Raw genomic sequence first — 19,231 nt, 5'->3', positions numbered from 1 at the left:
ATATGATTTATGGTTCAGTTCTGCTTGCCCCCAAAAACATGTAAACATCCTCCTGCCTCTTTGAGGCCCGTTTTGCCCTTCCTGTGCTGTTTAATCTTCTTGCTATGGCATGGCCATATGTCTGGGTGTGTACTGTATTTGTGTGCATGCTGGCTGTATGTTTCTTTAGCTTAACTGCATACAAGGAGCAATGCAATGTGGGTTTGAATCACAGAAAACACTGATCGTACATTGAAATTAAACTGATCATTTAAATTGACCTCAAATGCAATGTAAAAATGCCTTTGCCAAGCTAGATTGTGTGTTCTCATGTTATTTAAAGGAATGTACTGTAATTTCCATGTCCAAGCATATGTTGGAAAATTACCTTCTGATCTCATCTATGTTTCAACTCATCTATGATTGCTATAACGGTTGCCAATTGTTTCTGCATCCAAATTTTTAGTTAACATACAAATATTCTCCTTTTTATAATCATATACTCTTTCGCGCATTCCATCCAACCATGCTCATAAGAAACACACACACAGTCACTTATTTACACTCAGTCACTCAACGTGTCAGCTTTTCCATCCAATGGGCAGCCAGAATCTCAGCTTAATTCAAATCATGTGGACAGATGAAGTGAAAGATAGAGTGAAACAGACATACACAAAGAAAGATAGAGAGACAGATACCAAAACGGGTAGTGAACAGTACCTTTAACTTTAAAAAATAAGTATCCAAAAATGTTTTATTTTATTTTCTGGATGGAATCCAGCCTGTATGCGTGTCTCTGAGAGAGAGTGAGTGTGAATTAGAGAGTTGGTTTGTTTATGTGTGTCAGAGAGGTGTAAAATCTTCTCCACCCTCCGGTCAGCTGGACAGGAACTCTGAGGCGTCTACACCAGGACTCCAGCTGCACGACACAAACAGCCACGCTTCAGTCACGCTCACACTTCATATTCCAATGAAAGATCTGTAGAAAGTTATTTACAAATTATATACAGGGCAACTTATGTTAAGGTTGAACCGAGACCAGACCCTGTTGACTGAATCCTTTTAGTGAAATGATTTATTGCACACTCCTCATATTATTTTTCTTCCTCTGTGGAACACAGAAAGAAATGTTTCGTCCAAAAGTTTAAGTCCAAAGTTTCAAACAAAAGAAAATGGACAAAACGTACCATTAGTAAATTATAAATCCAGTCCATATAACCCATGCACAATATTCCAAAGTAAGTAAATGAAGACAAATACAATATTTTGGGAAACTATTTCTTTAATATAGTTTAAAAAAATCTTGTAAGTAACTTTACCCCAAAATTGATTTTGAGAAATAAAAATCGACAGTTAAAAGGGCAATGTGTGACTTATAGAAGGATCTCTTGACAGAAATGCACTATAATATACATAACTATATTATCAGTGGCAGGGCCGTGCACAGACATTTTGAGGGGCAGTGGCCCAAACCAAGAAAAGGGGGCACTAAGGGTGATGGTACTTTTAATATGGTTTTAATAAAATATGATTATTATTACAGATTACTAGTAGCAACTAAGTGATTATACTTATCCAATGTTACAAAATCCAATGTTGATCTGACGTCAGGATCCAACATCGGATCAACGTTGGATTTTGACGTCGGATCAACGTTTGATCTTGACAGCGGATCAACATTTGATCTTGACGTCAAATTAATGTTGGATATTGACGTCGGATCAACGTTGGATCTTGGTGTCAGATCAACGTTTGATGTCGGATCAACGTTGGATCTTGACGTGGGATCAACGTTGGATCCTGACGTTGGATCTTGAAGTCGGATCAACATTATCTTGACGTCAGATCAAAGTTGGATCTTGGCGTCGGATCAACGTTGGATCTTGACGTCGGATCAACGTTTGATCTTGACGTCAAATCAGTGTTGGATCTTGACGTCAAATCAATGTTGGATCTTGACGCCGGATCACTGTTGGATCTTGATGTCAGATCAACGTTTGATCTTGACGTCAAATCAACGTTGGATCTTGACGTCGGATCAACGTTGGATTTTGACGTCGGATCAACGTTTGATCTTGGCAGCGGATCAACGTTTGATCTTGACGTCAAATCAATGTTGGATCTTGACGTCGGATCAACGTTGGATCTTGACGTCGGATCAACGTTTGATCTTGACGTCAAATCAGTGTTGGATCTTGACGTCAAATCAATGTTGGATCTTGACGCCGGATCACTGTTGGATCTTGATGTCAGATCAACGTTTGATCTTGACGTCAAATCAACGTTGGATCTTGACGTCGGATCAACGTTGGATTTTGACGTCGGATCAACGTTTGATCTTGGCAGCGGATCAACGTTTGATCTTGACGTCAAATCAATGTTGGATCTTGACGTCGGATCAACGTTGGATCTTGATGTCAGATCAACGTTTGATGTCGGATCAACGTTGGATCTTGACGTCGGATCAACGTTGGATCTTGACATTGGATCTTGACGTCGGATCAACATTTGATCTTGGCGTCGGATCAAAGTTGGATCTTGACGTTGGATCAACGTTTTATCTTGACGTTGGATCAACGTTTGATCTTGACGTCAAATCAATGTTGGATCTTGACGCCGGATCATTGTTGGATCTTGATGTCAGATCAACGTTTGATGTCGGATCAACGTTTGATCTTGACGTCAAATCAGTGTTGGATCTTGACGTCAAATCAATGTTGGATCTTGACGTCTAATCAATGTTGGATCTTGACACCGGATCACTGTTGGATCTTGATGTCAGATCAACGTTTGATCTTGACAGCGGATCAACGTTTGATCTTGACAGCGGATCAACGTTTGATATTGACGTCAAATTAATGTTGGATCTTGACGTCGGATCAACGTTGGATCTTGACGTTGGATCTTGACATCGGATCAACATTTGATCTTGACGTCTGATCAAAGTTGGATCTTGGCGCGGATCAACGTTGGATCTTGACGTCGGATCAACGTTTTATCTTGACGTCAAATCAATGTTGGATCTTGACGCCGGATCACTGTTGGATCTTGACGTCAAATCAATGTTGGATCTTGACGCCGGATCACTGTTGGATCTTGATGTCAGATCAACGTTTGATGTCGGATCAACGTTTGATCTTGATGTCAAATCAGTGTTGGATCTTGACGTCAAATCAATGTTGGATCTTGACGCCGGATCACTGTTGGATCTTGATGTCGGATCAACGTTGGATTTTGACGTCGGATCAATGTTGGATTTTGACATTGGATCAACGTTGGACCTTGACGTCACATCAACGTTGAACGCAGCAACCCATTAGGTTGTAAGATAATATTTTATAATAATTGTCCACAGACTTATACTGGAAAAACATTTATGTTAAATTTATGTTGTCAGTTTGCTGTATTCACTTGTATTGGATTTTGACATCAAATTGACATTGGATTTTGAATTCAGATCAATATCTGAATTGACGTCAGGCCAATGTTGGATTTTGACATTAGGCCAACGTTTCCTCTATCACTTACAAATATGTATGATTATGAAAGTTAAATGGTTTGTGAGTGGTGTATTTAGACCTTACATAACAAACTATATTGTTTTTATTACCTTACAATGAGTGACATGAAACATGCGGGTCTCCTGACATGAACATCGCCGCCATGTCTCTACAGTAGCCCTAAATGGACAAACTGTTCTATAGATCACGTTTTGTCACTACGTTGTCTCAGAGGATGACGTGTTTGTCCTGTGGTGGCTACAATGTAGCTTCAATATGTGGTTTGAAAGGGAGGGGTGAGCTATGTGGACTGAGCCGTTGGTTGCAATTCACAGTCTCTCCGCTATATATGCCACTAAAAGTCCCACATTGCACCTTTAAATGTCATTCACACTATGAATGTTACTGATAAACATAAAGACGCATCTATATCAATGAATGATAACAATTAAATTATGTTAGTTCTAAGCTTGCACTCTGAAGTGTTACGAAATTGGACCCAGACGACTTGCAGTTGCTTTACATTTGGCAAAGAAACAAAAGGAAAAACAGAAGAGTACATAAAAATTCTTCAAAGATGAGAAGAGTTTGGAAAACCAATTTTTCCGTTAAGAGAATTTTTCGTCTTTTGAGTCCAGATTTTATTTATACTTCCATATGAGCCAGTATTAGCATCTTGGACATCATAAAAGCTACATTAAGAGCAAAACATCATTCAGAAATCTAGTTAGCACCAGATACCATTTGGCAGTTTATTATATATCAGGTGGGAAAATATTGCTTTTAAAGTGATTTTTTTCTTTTGCACCTTTAATTTCTTTAATTATGTTGACTTAATAAGGAATAATTGATGACGAGCTGTTGAATTATTCGAAAATAATGCACACCCAAGGTGGTAATGCGGCATAACGCGACACGGAGTGGCGTTACACCGTGGGTGTGCATTATTTTCGAAACGCTGTGGTAGTTAATTCTAGACATTTGACAGGTTAGGTGTGTGTTTTACAGAAAAATAATGAACATTTCTTAACCAATCAGAATAAAGCATTCAACAGCCCTGTGGTATCAATTTTATTAATACTCTCTCCGAAAAAAGGTGACAACTTTTGTACCTTCGTGTACCTTTTATCTGAGAGTGCAGTATATGTACGACAGTGGGGAACCTTCAGGGCCTTCTACGCCTTCAGAGAAGGCCTAAAAAAATTTATAAAAATATTTTTTATAATAATACTAATAAATAATAAAGTATTCAATAAAAATATGTTTTTACATGTTTAAATTTATATTTAATTTAATACATGTAATATATTTTCTCTCATCTATGTTCTAACGTTAAGCTTACTGTCAGGTTCATATCCAATCAGAATCGTCTGTCTCTATTAAGGCCCGGTAAACTGGCTCATTCATTGGTTAGGACTTCAAGAATCCCAAGGAAGGCCAAGCTATGTGTTTTGGTGTGGAGAGTGACGGGCAAATCGACCAATCACGCTTTGATTTCAAGTGGGCGGGTAAAAAACAAAGCATTGTAAGCCTTCATGAAGTCCTAATCATGCAACAAGCTGGATGCGAGCTGCCGTAAAACACCAAAGAAGAAGAAGTCCTAATCATAGACCGTCTAATGGCCCGAATCTCTGCGGTGAGAGCGGTTGAGGTAAATGGCAGAAAACGTGATTGACGTTGTGGCTAGTTTGATAGGGCTGAGGTAAAAACGAAATTACTTAAGCGGGTACTCGTGAAGAGCACAGCCGAGAGATGCGCGTGCAGCTGCGCTGCGCATATCAGACGTGAACACGAGAAAAATAATGGGTTTAATTATACTTTCACTTCCTGACAGTTTTACTTGAGGATATTAATGACAGCAGGCGACGCCGAATTACATACAATATAATTGCATTCTCTGAGATTTAGTTAGGTAAAAACATTCACCGGGGCTCGGGCTAGGGATTTTGCGAGCCCGCAAAATATAACAGTTATAAGCCACAAGGAGGTGCACTGAGAACGCAGGGTGCTATATTTCCCCTTATGAAAAAAGACTAACAAGCTATCCTACAGCTAAATATATATTTACAAAAAACAAAAATTAAATGCAAATTTACAGAGCAGCAGAGTCTGTATTTGTGTTTATCAGTTAGATTAAAGTAATTTTAAACTTTAAAACTGCATTTAAAGGCAAACGATGCCTATTCTGTAATTTAACTTTGCGTGCTCAGAATTTTTACACGTTCACTGTATGATTTAACGAAATACGAATAGCCTAGTATTATATTCTGAATTTTAAAATTTATGAAAAACAAACTACTCTCAATTTATTTTGGTGTTTTTTCCCCCATGCTCACTTGTCTCCATTTTCCTGTTTTTAAGAATTAAGGCGGTGTAGTAAGTAGAACCTATCCATTAAATTTGTGACTTTCATTTATTGCGCCATGCGTAATTGCGCATGGAGAGGCATTTGCACTTCATTGCATATTTTGAAGGCCCAGCTGAAGTACTCACGGTTCGCCACTGATGTACGATACATATACAGTACAACATTTAACGCATGTGGTGTGACATAATGTGAAACAAAACACTGTGAAATGATGGGGTGGGATTTGATTGTATCCATCAGCATTTCATTGGACAAAATGAGCTGAAACATGTAAGGCTAATAAATGCCTGCTTATATTTTTGTTCACCCAAGCAGCAACTATAGTTAAGTTTATGCGTGGCTAAATTAATTGTGTAGTATTTTTCCTTCTAAGCTTTTGTATTTTCAATCAGTTATTTCATTTTAATCTCAGTCGTCCAATTTCCATTCACTAACATTGGACTGTTCAATGTTTGGTCTGTTTTTGAAGAAGTGTAATTACCATCTGATGAATTTCATGTCAACAGGATATCATTATATGTCAAATCCAGTTGCTCTTCATCTCTCCCCCCTATACCCCAGACTTCATATGCTTATTTGGCGATTGTGATGTCATGGGGAATAAAATGGAAAGCAGATGTGGCCCAGATCAAGCTCTAGTGAGACAACACAGAAAAGAGATATGGACAACAGTGCATTTGTGCGCTATGTTGAGGGTTTGCGTGCCGAGCGAACGCTTCGTTTTGTGGCGTGTTGGTCCGTATGCATTTTTACAGGGCAGGCCGTTTGAAATGGCGGATGTGTGAACTGGCATGCATTGAGAATGGAACGCCTGTATAAAATTACACACATGCTTGTGGGTGTGCCAAGCTCTTCCGCAGCCAGGCGCCCTGACAGAGAAGGGGCAGAGAGAGGCTAATGTGTGTGTGTGTTTGTGGACAAATGGATCATTTGTGTCCCCGAAAATTACAAAAGACCAGAACAGTGGTTGTCTCCCACAAAACACTGTGTGATGTAATAAACATTTACATTTTTATCCAAAGTGACTAACAGTGCATTCAGGGTGTAGCTTTTATCAATATGTGAGGTCCCTGGAAATCAACCCCCCCATCCTTAAATTTCAAGCACCATTTGTTGCCAATTGAGCTACAGGGACACTGCAGTCCAGTACGCATTCATGAAACATAACTCACTTGTTTTCATCCTTTAATGCCATGTGTTTGGGATAATGAATGGTCTGTGTCATAATCATAAACCTAAAGAGCCCATATGACGTTGCTAAAAAGATATTTTTTGTGTATTTGGTGTAATGCAATGTGTTTACATGGTTAACACACTATTTTTGACATACATACCTTACATTAATATTGCTTTTCTATACACCCTGCCTTTCTGAAACACATCGATTTGTACAAAGCTCATCGATCTGAGAAAGTGCCGTATGCTTTGTGATTGGCCGAAATACCTCAAGCGTGTGCTGGAAATATGGTGCTCCTTACCATATTTGGACGCTTTTGTCTATTTAAAGGTAGGGTATTACATTTTGAAAAATGCTAACGGTAGCCGACTAGCAATGAAATCAAGATCCCACCCTTCATTCAAATCACCATCCAAAGTCACGCCTCTTTCAAAACACATGAACACGCACAGATCAGACGGTCACATCTCATGTCTCATTCACCAGTGAGAAAACTTTGCAGTACAAGGTGAATAACATTACCAAAATAACCAACATAAACAACTGGTTTACATCAGAATTAGTTAAAGCACACTTTCGGTTGTGTAGACGTAGTAATTATATCGTTACGCTAATCCGTAAACGAACACAAATTTTACAAGCAACACAATGTTTTATCAAAATAGAATATCTGAATCCATCTCAATACAAACATATTGCGTACCTACCTTACCAAAATGCCTCCTGGAGCGGTTTGCATCTCATGGTAAAGCAGTACAGTTACCGATGTTAATTTGGGTTTTTGCTCATTGCTGATCCAGGCAGTTTTTTCTGTTGATGTTATAAAAGATGTCTTTCGTTTTGTGGCTCCTGTGCAGGTTGTCAATTCAGCAAAAAAGTTTGCCGTTCTCCCTCTGTTTACAGACGAGAGGTGAGGGCACGTGAACACGTCGATGACGTATGGTGTCTGCGTGAACAGGCTGCGCGGTGGCATTCAAATTACGCTTTCGGATGAGGGACAAAAAGGCACTGTCCGTTCGGACCGAGATCTATGATAGGTTGAACATTTTTGATGACATAAATTTCTACAAATACATTTAAACAACTTAACATAGTGATTGCTATCAGGATGTGAGGAGACTTTTAACCAGCATAACTAAAAATGTTTCTGGATCAAATTAGATACTCTGCCTTTAAGATAATTCTTAAAGTTTCTTGAATGTGTGTATTGTGTAACATCTTAGCGCTGTTGAAATGACAATAAAGGTACTCACTGTAGCCTACTCTAATCATCTGCATTTGGTCCACTTATGATATCCTGATGCACTGACATTAAATCCAAACATACAGTATGTATTGTAGTATGTATTGTCAGGAAGTTAGTGATAACCTCAGGATTATAAAATGCTTAAAATGGCAACACTTCCAGAAGCTATGAACAGATGTGTCCGTCACGGCATGGAGCCTGCGCTGCATGTTCAATGCAAAAGTATATCAAACTTCTTTTTTTAGTTATCGAGAAAGACTTTTCTCTTAGTGCTGCATTACAGCATTTGTTTTCTTTTTGGAGTTCCCTTAAGGAGTTTTATGTAGATGTACAATAAAGTTTCAACCCACCCTCTGTACTGTAACAGCAGACAGATGATGATGATTTGGCAAAGGAAAAAGTGAAATCAGTGCCTGTTTTCACTACTATTAAGAAAACATTGTATGCATGTTAAGGGAACAACTGAAACCAAATCATCCACCATTAAGCTGAGTCCAGTGTCTTTTTATTGTTGAAGTTTCTCCTTGTCATCACCCAAAATTATAAACAGCAAAACTGCGCACCGTATGATTAATGTGTTACGCTTACACGCGACAATGTAAATGACAGATTTTCAGAGAGAGGGAGAAAGAAAGAGAGAGACACTCTGAACTTGAAACCAAAGGCGAAACACTACCATCATGCTTTTCTTTCAACAGCGGTTAAATGGAAATTTGTATTACCGTACTGAGCTGATGGCTGAGTTTGAGTTGAACTGTAATTTAATCTCACTTTTGGTTTGCCGGTGCAGAAAACGGTGACCATTTAGTGACTAACAGTCCGAGTGAAATAAGTAAGTGCACTTGGCTGCGGTTTTCGTGTTAACGGTCTCTCAGGGTCTGATCGCGGTATTGCTAACGGAAAATGAATGCAAAACTGCAAGTAGGCCAGACTGGAGAGGACATAAAATCCTGCTTCAGTGATGAATATGTCTTCTGTCATTAAGGAAATAGAACTGCTTGTGCTGCTGCAGACTGCTCATAAATAAACCTCAGAACTTCCACCTTCAAAAGCAGCCGAGCCAAACGTGCCATAATGTGGAGTTGTCCATTGAGCCGTGTATTTTCCCGGAAGTAAGGTTTACTGATGCTGTGAAGGCTCTGTTTCCATCAGTGCCTACAGCGGGGGGTTCAATCACAGCTGTCTCCTTAAACAGCTGCCTACTGTATCAATGGATGTCTACTCTGCCCCCTGCTGGTGAGTTACAAAATTACACCCGTTTTACACATTCTGTTTTTTTGTGCATTTACATTTATCTGCATTTATTGGCAAATATGCTTTTATCCAAAAGTGAGATTTTTTTGTGGCAAAGAGGGGACATTATATGCTTCTGTTATTGGACTACTATGGAAGTGAATCAGAGAAAAAAACAATTTTACGTTTGTAGGGAGGTCAACACTAAAAGTACACAGTGCTCAAAGTAGTTTATGAAAGCAATATGCCTTTGCATTTTGTAAATGTCTTGATGATTTATGGTGTGTAACTCAAATGCATCTGGTTAACAGCATAGCCCCCATTATAGGCTTGATGTTCATAGTTACAGTATAGGAGCACCGCAGAACTAAATTGAACACAGGCCATAATTTGCTTATCATCATCGTTTGTTCTCGCGTCATACACCTTCAGCCTTTCGGCGAGGGATTTTGAAGGGCTCATAAATACACAGTTGCTGGAGAGGTCACGATACAGCTATCCAAATAAGAGTAATGTGCTTGATGAAATTACTCCAGTGCTTAGTCCATTAATTTATATATGCGTGTGGATGCATGTTATCTGCCAATTTATGCACCTTTTATCAGTTTCCAAACATGTGTTTTTAATGTACTTGAAAGCAGAGTACATGTGTACATGTGCCAAAAGCAGCCTCTTTATTTCAGCAGTAAGATTGTTTTTAACAAAAAAAACTACCTTTACCTTTAGTGCACGTATCCTTAGATATGAAAAGGCCTTCATCAAAAATCTACAGCGAATTGACTGATTTGGTTTCTTATTGAGGGAATGGTTTTGAGCTCATGCAATTCATAACTTTAAGTTTCTAAATTTTTGATTATTTATGATAAAAAGCTACACACCACATCTTTTATTTTCAGAAATCAGATTTGCATTGGGTGAAAAGGTAACACTTTACTTGAAGGGGTGTTCATAAGACTGACATGACACCTTCATAATCATGACATGTCACGTGTCATGAACATGAAGGAGATTATATGCACAATTATGACAACTGTCATTAAGTGTCATTCGTTCAATTATGTCATTTTTATTGCAAAGATGACATTATTTGAGATGTCTTTGTTATAACAACTTGACATAAACCAATACATCATAACTTGGCATAAATCTTTCATAAACATGAAATAGCAAAATAATTATCAAACTTAAGAAACTTCCTAGATTTATGGGTTAACATTACATCAAACTGTCATTTAAATGTCAGTAAGTGTTAATACTATGTCGAGTAATTTTAAATACCTTAACAAAATGCAACAGACACGTCAAAAGATTATTAACTTTATGTTTGTGCACAATATATAAAAACTGACAACTAACAAAATTTGTTCTTCCTTAGACAGAGGGTTAAAAAAAATTCTGACAAAGAAGAAAAAATGAACTAAACATTTAATTAATTATTTTAATGTAATTAACAGTTTTTCCAGCTATATGGACCCAACACTGCATGGCTTAACCCATTATTGAACAGTTTTAATTTAATTTTAGGTGATTTCGTCTCTAAATGCAATAAAACATAATTTTATCAATTTTAATTTATTCAATATTATTTATGATTGATTTTATTTGTTAAACACATGGAGGAAACTTAAAAAACATTACTGAATAACGCTGTTATAAAACTATATGACAGAGTATTAACACTTAAAGGAATATTCCATTTTCTTAAAAGAAAAATCCAGATAATTTACTCACCACCATGTCATCCAAAATGTTGATGTCTTTCTTTGTTCAGTCCAGAAGAAATTATGTTTTTTGAGGAAAACATTGCAGGATTTTTCTCATTTTAATGGACTTTAATAGAGCCCAACATTTAATACTTAACTCAACACTTAACAGTTTTTTTCAACGGAGTTTCAAAGGACCACAAACAATCCCAAACGAGGCACAAGGGTCCCATCCAGCAAAACGACTGTCATCCTTGACAAGAACAACAACAAACATACACCTTCAAAGCACAACTTCTCGTCCAGATCTGGTCGTGATGCGCCAGGTGACCCCACGCAATACGTCATGACATCAAGGGGTCACAGAGGACGAACGCGAAACTCCGCCCCAGTGTTTACAAATGTGTTGAAAGAGGACCGTTCCTACGTTGTTGTATGTCAACTGATACTAATTAATGTCTTTGTGTCAGTTTATTGTTTAAAATGGTCCGCAAATGTGCGTTTTATATATGTAACACGTGACCTCCCTACGTCACTACGCATTTACGTTAGGTCGCGCTGGACCGGACCTAGACGAAAAGTTGTGGTTTAAAAGAGCATATTTTTTATTTTTCTTGTCAAAAATGACAATCGTTTTGCTAGAAAAGACCCTTATGCCTTGTTTGGGATTGTTTAGAGTGCTTTGAAACTCCGCTGAAAAAAACTGCCACGGGTTGAGCCAAGTGTCAATTGTTGGCGTCTATTAAAGTCCATTAAAATGAGAAAAATCCTGCAATGTTTTCCTCAAAAAACATAATTTCTTCTCGACTGAACAAAGAAAGACATCAACATTTTGGATGATATGGTGGTGAGTAAATGATCTGGATTTTTCTTTTAAGAAAATGGAATATTCCTTTAATGATATTTTAATGACAAATTCAATTTGTATCACTGGTAAAAAAAAGTGGTCAGTTATGTTGTCTTGGTATTGTCAAGACATCTCAAACAATGTCATCTTTGCATTAAAAATTACATAATTGAACAAATGACACTTAATGACAGTTGTCATAATTGTGCATATAATCTCCTTCATGTTCATGACACGTGTAATGTCATTATTATGAAGGTGTAATGTCAGTCTAATGAACATACCTTGAAGTAAAGTGTTACCAGTGAAAATGCCTATTATGATCAACTATTTCTTAATAAATTACTTTTATGATATAAAGTTAACATAAAGCTGAATTAAAAATAAGTATTTTTTAAGTTCAACATTAAATTCGATCATATTTTTTATTCCTACTATGGAAGTCAATGGTCACTATATGCTGAGTGTTTACCATCATTTCTCAAAATATCTTCTTTTGTGTTCATCAGAAAAAAGAAATTCATACAGGTTTAGAACAACATGATGAGTAAATTATAACAGAATTTTCATTTTAAGGTGAACTATCCATTTAAAACGAGGTATCTTAGTACTGAATTAAGTGTGTTCCTGTAGCTCAATTTGTAGAGCATGGTCAAGGGTTCGATCCTTAGGGAACACACACACACACACACACACACACACACACACACACACACACACACAGACAGAAAAAATATATACCTTAAATGCACTATAAGCAGCTGTGGATAAAGCATCTGCCAAATATAAAGCACTGAGATTCTCAGATTTATTTCAAACTAATATGGCTTCATATTGCTTCATTCTCATAGCATCATTTTCTGTTGTTTACAGGCTGACTGGGTGCAGTCCCCTTTGCGTGACATGTCGCCAGCCCTGTGTCTGACCATGGTAAGACCGCTGCCTAGGCTGTGTTCAATCCCTGCTGGAACGTTACTGTTCCCACACAAAACACACACCACCTGACAAGCTCATAAAGCCCCTGCACTCAGGAAAAATGGTTTGGACCGGGAGTTTACAAGTTTGGATGGAGTTCTCACTCAAGCATTGCTGGTCAGAGAGAGAGAGAGAGAGAGAGAGAGAGAGAGAGAGAGAGAGAGAACAAAGGATGAGGGTTATACTGTTCATACAACCTCAACTTTAATCAGGTCTAAATGTCACATTGACCACAGATGTACATTCCAAATGTGAAAATAACGAGATGGACAGAACATAAAATCTTTTTTTACCACTCTGAGGGAACTGGGTTGGTTTTATAGCTTTTTATTGCCTTGCATTAGAAAAATCTTTTATATATCTCATTTAATTACAGTTTGATATTATAGGTTGGTGAATTACGCAAATTTGTCTAAATAACATTTCATTCGAATCTTGATGGGCCTAAAAATATGACAACTTTTCTTTATAATCTTTGATGAAATGTGACATGGGCATGTACTTGGGACAGATTGTACATTGCTGAGGCATACACCTTATTCAGTTTATGACTCTGTGATGTCACATTTCATAACCACACTCTCAAAAAAAAGGGTTCAAGAAGGTACAAAAGTTGTCATTGGGGTGGTACCTTTTCAAAAAGTACACTTTTGCATCTAAAAGGTGCATATTGGTACCTCAAAAGTACAAGAGAAAAATACAGACAACATCCGGCAAATTTAGATTTGCTCTGCAAGTAGTCTGGCAAATAAGCCATTCAAGCCCATTTCTTATACCGAGAAACATTGGGGCGGGCTTAACACGGAGACGACAGCGCAGCGACGGTGAAGCAGATTTTGTACATTACAAAGATGGATGCCGCCGTGGAACATCACTCGTTCCAATCAGCTATCGCATCTGTTTTAAGCGATTTAAACTTGTCCTTTTCGTTACAACCTGAGCAAAGAAAAAACACTCAAAGCCTTCATATCTAAAAAAAAGATGTTATCCCTGTCTTACCGACTGGATCCGGCAAAAGTCTGATATAGCTCTGCATACGTCATCTCCTTCATCGCTGTGATTGGTTTTAGGTCCATCCAATTGGACACAGAGGCATTTGAAGTTCAACTTTTAATAAATGTGAGCAATATATGGAGCATCATTCGCTTTCTCAAGTTACATATCAGCTCAGCGAGAGAGACATAGTATGTATGACAGGTGATGTCACACAGCAATGTTTCAGAGACACTGTGTGTGTGTGTGTGTGTGTGTGTGTGTGTGTGTGCGTGCGTGCGTGCGTGCGTGCGTGCGTGTGTGTGTGTATTGAAAGGGCCGAGAGAGAATCAGAATGGATTCTCCCTCTTTTTAGGGCCCCTCTGTAGATTCACTTCTTTCATCTGTGCACCTGTTTCTCATTTCCTTGTGAGGCATTTGAGGGCTGCGCAGCCCAGGGTCGTCTAGCGCGGCTGTCAGAATTTGTCAGGAGACGATCCTTCTACCTGCTACCCAAAGCATTTAGCACCTTATATATTCTTAAAGGTGCAGCATGTTAAGACTAAAAACCCTGTATTATGTATGCCAGGCCAGTAGTTGGTGATGTCACAAGATGTCTGAACACAGTAATGCGTATGCGCATGACGTCACCATTTTCACAAATGTCCAAAACATTGTGTGGTCTGTCATTGTTCAAACCATTGGTAGGCTAATTCATCCAAAAGTGAACATACCTACTGAAAAATTCAGCTAAGACCAGCATAAGCTGGTAGCTGGTTGTAGCTGTTTTAATGTGGAAGTAGCTTGTTTAAGCTGGTTCTCTTAGCCTGACAAAGCTGGTCAAACTGGTCCATCAGCTGGTCTTCCAGCCTCACCAGCTAAGTCCAGCTAGACCAGCTTAAAAGGGACCAAAACACAGCTGGGAGACCGGCAAAAACCAGCTCACCAGCTTATGCTGGATTTCTTAGTTGGGTATTCTGACATGTGGCATACATTTCAACCTGTACTATCTACTTATCTGGCCTATGGCAGGTGGGGGAAGAATTTGGGAAACGTTTTTTGCAGATCACTAGTTTTGCAATTTGCCAATGGACATTTTACCTTTAAGTAAGGAAATATTAATATCTTATTCAGAGACAATTTTGAAGAAACCAGATTCTTCTTAATTCATTAAGTTTGCCTAAATGTCATTGCACATACACCCTTACTTTACTGCATATCGCACTCACACCTCTGCGACTCACCTTAACGCAATCTAAAGCAATGAATAACAACACTACAGCCGTCTCCTCACATTTGTCCCCTCAACGTTGCACCCAGAGCCCCTTTCAACCCTCTCCTCTCAGTCCTCACCCAGCTCTCTTACACCCCCACAAAGCCCTTTTTAAAATCCAGGTCCTAATGCAGGACCTCACCCAACCCCCATCTGCTCCATGCAACCCACCTCAATTTCCCTCTCCTCATCATTCGAGCTCCACATGTCCGACCTCAGCTTTGATCACTGATCCACCGCTATGGAAGTGTGATGGGTGTAGAGGCCTGGATCTTTCCCCCTGGATCCCCAAAGAGACCTCATCGCTCCTCTGAGCCCAGCTGCTTCCTCTGCCTGCAGGATGATAGAAACAAGCGGGATCAGAGTGTTCAACACATCAGTCACTGATTTGCTTATTGCTTTGTTGAAATGATGTATCCCATGGCTATTGCATCATGAAACCTCTACATGCTCTGCACACCAGAGAATATGAATGGAATCAAGTGCAGTAATAAATACACCATGATCCTATTGATATAAATAAGCCTGCACTTGTTATTCAGATATATTTAGCTTTAGTCCATTGTGTGATGTGAAGTTTTTATGTATTTTGTGTGATGTCAACTTTTTATGTGTTTTATTTTATGTAGGCCACATGCTGTGCATTGATCTTAATGGTTCTATTTGTTATTAATCAGATTTGGACCAACAATATGAAGTACAGGTAAGTCACAATGAAAATAATTGCGTGTCCCTATAAGACCTTTAAGGTTATAGTTACACGACAATAATGTACTTAAAACAAAAAGGCTTTCACATGGCTCCGCAAAACTGACTAAAAACTCTTTATTATGTAGTTATCTAGACAGGGTTCCCATGGGTCCTTGAAATCCTTGAAAGTTTGTCAATCTTGGGTGGGATTCAAGGCCCTGGGAAGTATTTGAAAATATACATACATACCATAGATATGGTCATTGAAAGTGCTTGAATCTATTTTATGCAAGAGGTTACGTCCCTGTAACACCGTCTTTGGCAATATTTCAGATAGCGAGATACTTCCTGGCCTCCGCGTCACCGTGTCTTTGTCGTCAAGCCTCACCATTGGTTGTTGGTCGTTAAGCCTCACCATTGGCACTTACCCCTAGAGGCATCCCCAAAGTGTCACCGCAGTGACGCAGCACGAGTTCCCTCAAATGTATCTTAAATGTAACACAATGTCTTACTTGAATTGTGTCCCCACATTTAGTCCTTGAATTTGAGGGTATTGGACCTGGAAAGTCCTTGAAAGGTCCTTGAATTTGAAATTAACTAATGTGTGGTAATCTTGTCTAAATGATTTCTAAAGATGTAATGCATCTGCACGATGTCACCATTTTCAAAAATTCATGTTTTTGTCCTTTACATGGAGAAAATAATGGTGACCCCTACAATCTCAGATGTCACTGGTACAGTCCCTTTTAAAAGGTACTATTATGCACCATTTAGTTACAGTTATGTATAAGTTAATAGGCACAATTTAAGTACAAAGACGCTCCTTTTTAAAGGGTGTAGAGATTTTGTCAACATCTTTTGTTAACTAGCTTCCCCAGAACAATAGGACTTGTATTTTTGCTGGTAAGCAACATGGCTATACTGGTCCACCAGCTAAACCAGTACTAAACTAGGCACATCAGTGCACACCAGCACAAGGACTAAAAACATGAACTTGCATGCAAATTCCTAAAATCTTATTTTTGGTTTGTTCAAAAGAGTACCCTCAAGCAGAACTGAAACAACACGGGTGGCCTTCAGAGTAGATTAAATGCTTTAATTTGGCTCAGACAAGGTCACTGGCTCAAGTCTTTGGCAGGTTTGACCACAGTCAGTTCACAAGTTTACTGCAGTTCAGACTCAGCCATTAACCAAAGCACTTAACACACATACTGTATTCCCACACAGAGGATCAGTGCAGCACAACAGACCAGCTGCAGATAAGCTCTGTTACAAGGCTCTATTAGAAACACATGCTGCTGAAATATAGGGACTTGAAGAGCTGTGGACAACAGGCGGTTAGTGACTGAATGACTGCTGTATGGTGTCAGAAGAGTTGCCACACCCACAGCGTAAAATAGAAAATGACTTGGTGAATATTTTACTTAAAACTGTGCAATTTTTGCATCACTAATGCCCCATTCAGACCACCACAACGACTAGCAGTAGCAGAGCGACACGATCTTATTCATTTCAATGGAAGCTTGGCGACTTCCAGCGACACGAGTAAAGCCCAATTTATAGTCGTGCGTAAGCTCTACGCCGTAGGTTATCCATAGCCTGTGCATTGCTATGCATAGCCTGACGTGCACCTCGCAAAATTTTTAACAGTGCGTCAATTCTACGCGGACCGCAAACGCTTTGATTGGTCCACCAGATCCCCTCCTGTCAGGTAAAAAACTGCGTCATAAGTATTTCCGTTAGCGACGGTGAAAACAAAGATGGGCCAAGTTGAGGAGTGGTTTACCTCAAACTGAATCGGATAAGGCGTGTCCAGTGAAGCGACAAAGTTGAGAAACGTTTAAGTTTATGATGAGGGCAATCAACACGGGCACAGTAATATTGACAGAAGTTTGAGCGAGAGGGGGAGTAGTCAGGAGTGATGATGTTACTGCACGCCGAGGTCGAAGTGCTGCAAACGAATTGCTCTTCCGCCATACAATATAGTTCTCATTTTTATCTGCTTAAAAATCGCCACGTTTTATTTTGTGCCACCATACTTACTTGTGTAACTACTCATGTAATAGTCTTTAAATAGGAAAAACATGGAAGTGTTTGGTGGCTTCTAAATTCATCTTTACAAAATAACGTCGCCAAGTACTGGCCTGGCACGCAAAATGCTGTGCTTTTAGTTGTTTTTGTGAATCTGTGTAAATGGGGATTGTTTTGATAGCATTGTGGTGTGTACACAAAAAAGCACTAAGAAAAACTTCATAATTTTTTCGCATTATGGTTGTCATGTAAATGTATCCAAAATGGAACTGCAAAAATAGTGCCTGTTCAGACAGGTTCCCCAAACACGTGCACTATCTTGGTCGGAAAACAGATAGTCCCACGTACATTTTAGACAGTACCACAGAGCCACAGCGTTTACACTTTTCTCAGTCTTCAGCTGTAAATAGCCTATAGTATAGTACAAACGCTTGGCAGCGGGTGCGTAACATTCTTGAAATTCTCGTCCAGTGGTTGTCGTGTTAAATGAAATCATATTCCCCATATCTCCAAAGCCTAAAAGAGTGCAGATGCAGGGTCAAATGAGGCCCAAAGCAATCACATGCCAAAGGTAAAAGACAGATTTGACTAATTGGTCTGAACAGAGAGAGTGACCATTATACATGTGACTGTGCATTGGGCCACTTACAGAACCAGGACAGATGTCTCTCTCCCTTCCCCCCCTCTCTCTCTCTTTCTCTGTCACACACACACATCTCTTTTTTCCTTCACCAGTTCGTGTTCCTGTTTATGACCACACATACTAAAATGCAGGGCCAAGTTCCACAGGGCGATGTTGTGCGTTTTATATAGAAAACACTAAAAACGAAAACAAGCGGAGATCACGAACGAGAGGTTCGGGGAGGAGATGCAAATGGTGTGCGTGTGAGAGTTTGGGCTCCTGTGGGTGTCCTGCAGAGATATGTTATATCTGCCAATCTTTCGCTGGCTTTTTTACTGCTTGTGGTTTCTCCTCCCCAAACCCAAGACGTTGGACTGTTTTCTATTTTTGTTTACATACTGTTGACCTCTTTGTCCCTTCAAGCCAACTTTTATGTGAAATTATGGTTTGTCAGAATGTGATCGCCTGCAAGACAGATGATTCTGATTTTTTTTATTGTTGAGTTGAAACTTTCAGAGGTCATTTAGAAGTTATGACACATGGTAGGTCTTAGTATTATGTATGAAAATCCCCTTCACCCTAATGAGGTCATAACGTTCTGTAAGTCCAACGAAT

At 39.0% G+C, this 19,231-nt stretch overlaps 1 long non-coding RNA gene across 1 annotated transcript in view; it reads right to left on the bottom strand.

Annotated features, from left to right (window-relative positions):
• Positions 1–671: 671 nt before the first annotated feature.
• The window catches only part of LOC129452568 (uncharacterized), a 19,618-nt gene continuing 1,058 nt past the window's right edge, over positions 672–19,231 (bottom strand). The window contains exons 2-3 of the long non-coding RNA XR_008647171.2: positions 15,445–15,606; positions 672–898 (exon numbers count right to left, since the gene is read on the bottom strand). This is a non-coding gene — a long non-coding RNA (uncharacterized lncRNA). The remainder of the gene's footprint in view (positions 899–15,444; positions 15,607–19,231) is intronic.

This window comes from Misgurnus anguillicaudatus, chromosome 17 (assembly GCF_027580225.2).
Source record: "Misgurnus anguillicaudatus chromosome 17, ASM2758022v2, whole genome shotgun sequence".
Taxonomy (NCBI): domain Eukaryota; kingdom Metazoa; phylum Chordata; class Actinopteri; order Cypriniformes; family Cobitidae; genus Misgurnus; species Misgurnus anguillicaudatus.
The sequence above is the reverse complement of the archived record's forward strand: the minus strand, read 5'-3'. Positions and strand labels throughout refer to the sequence as shown.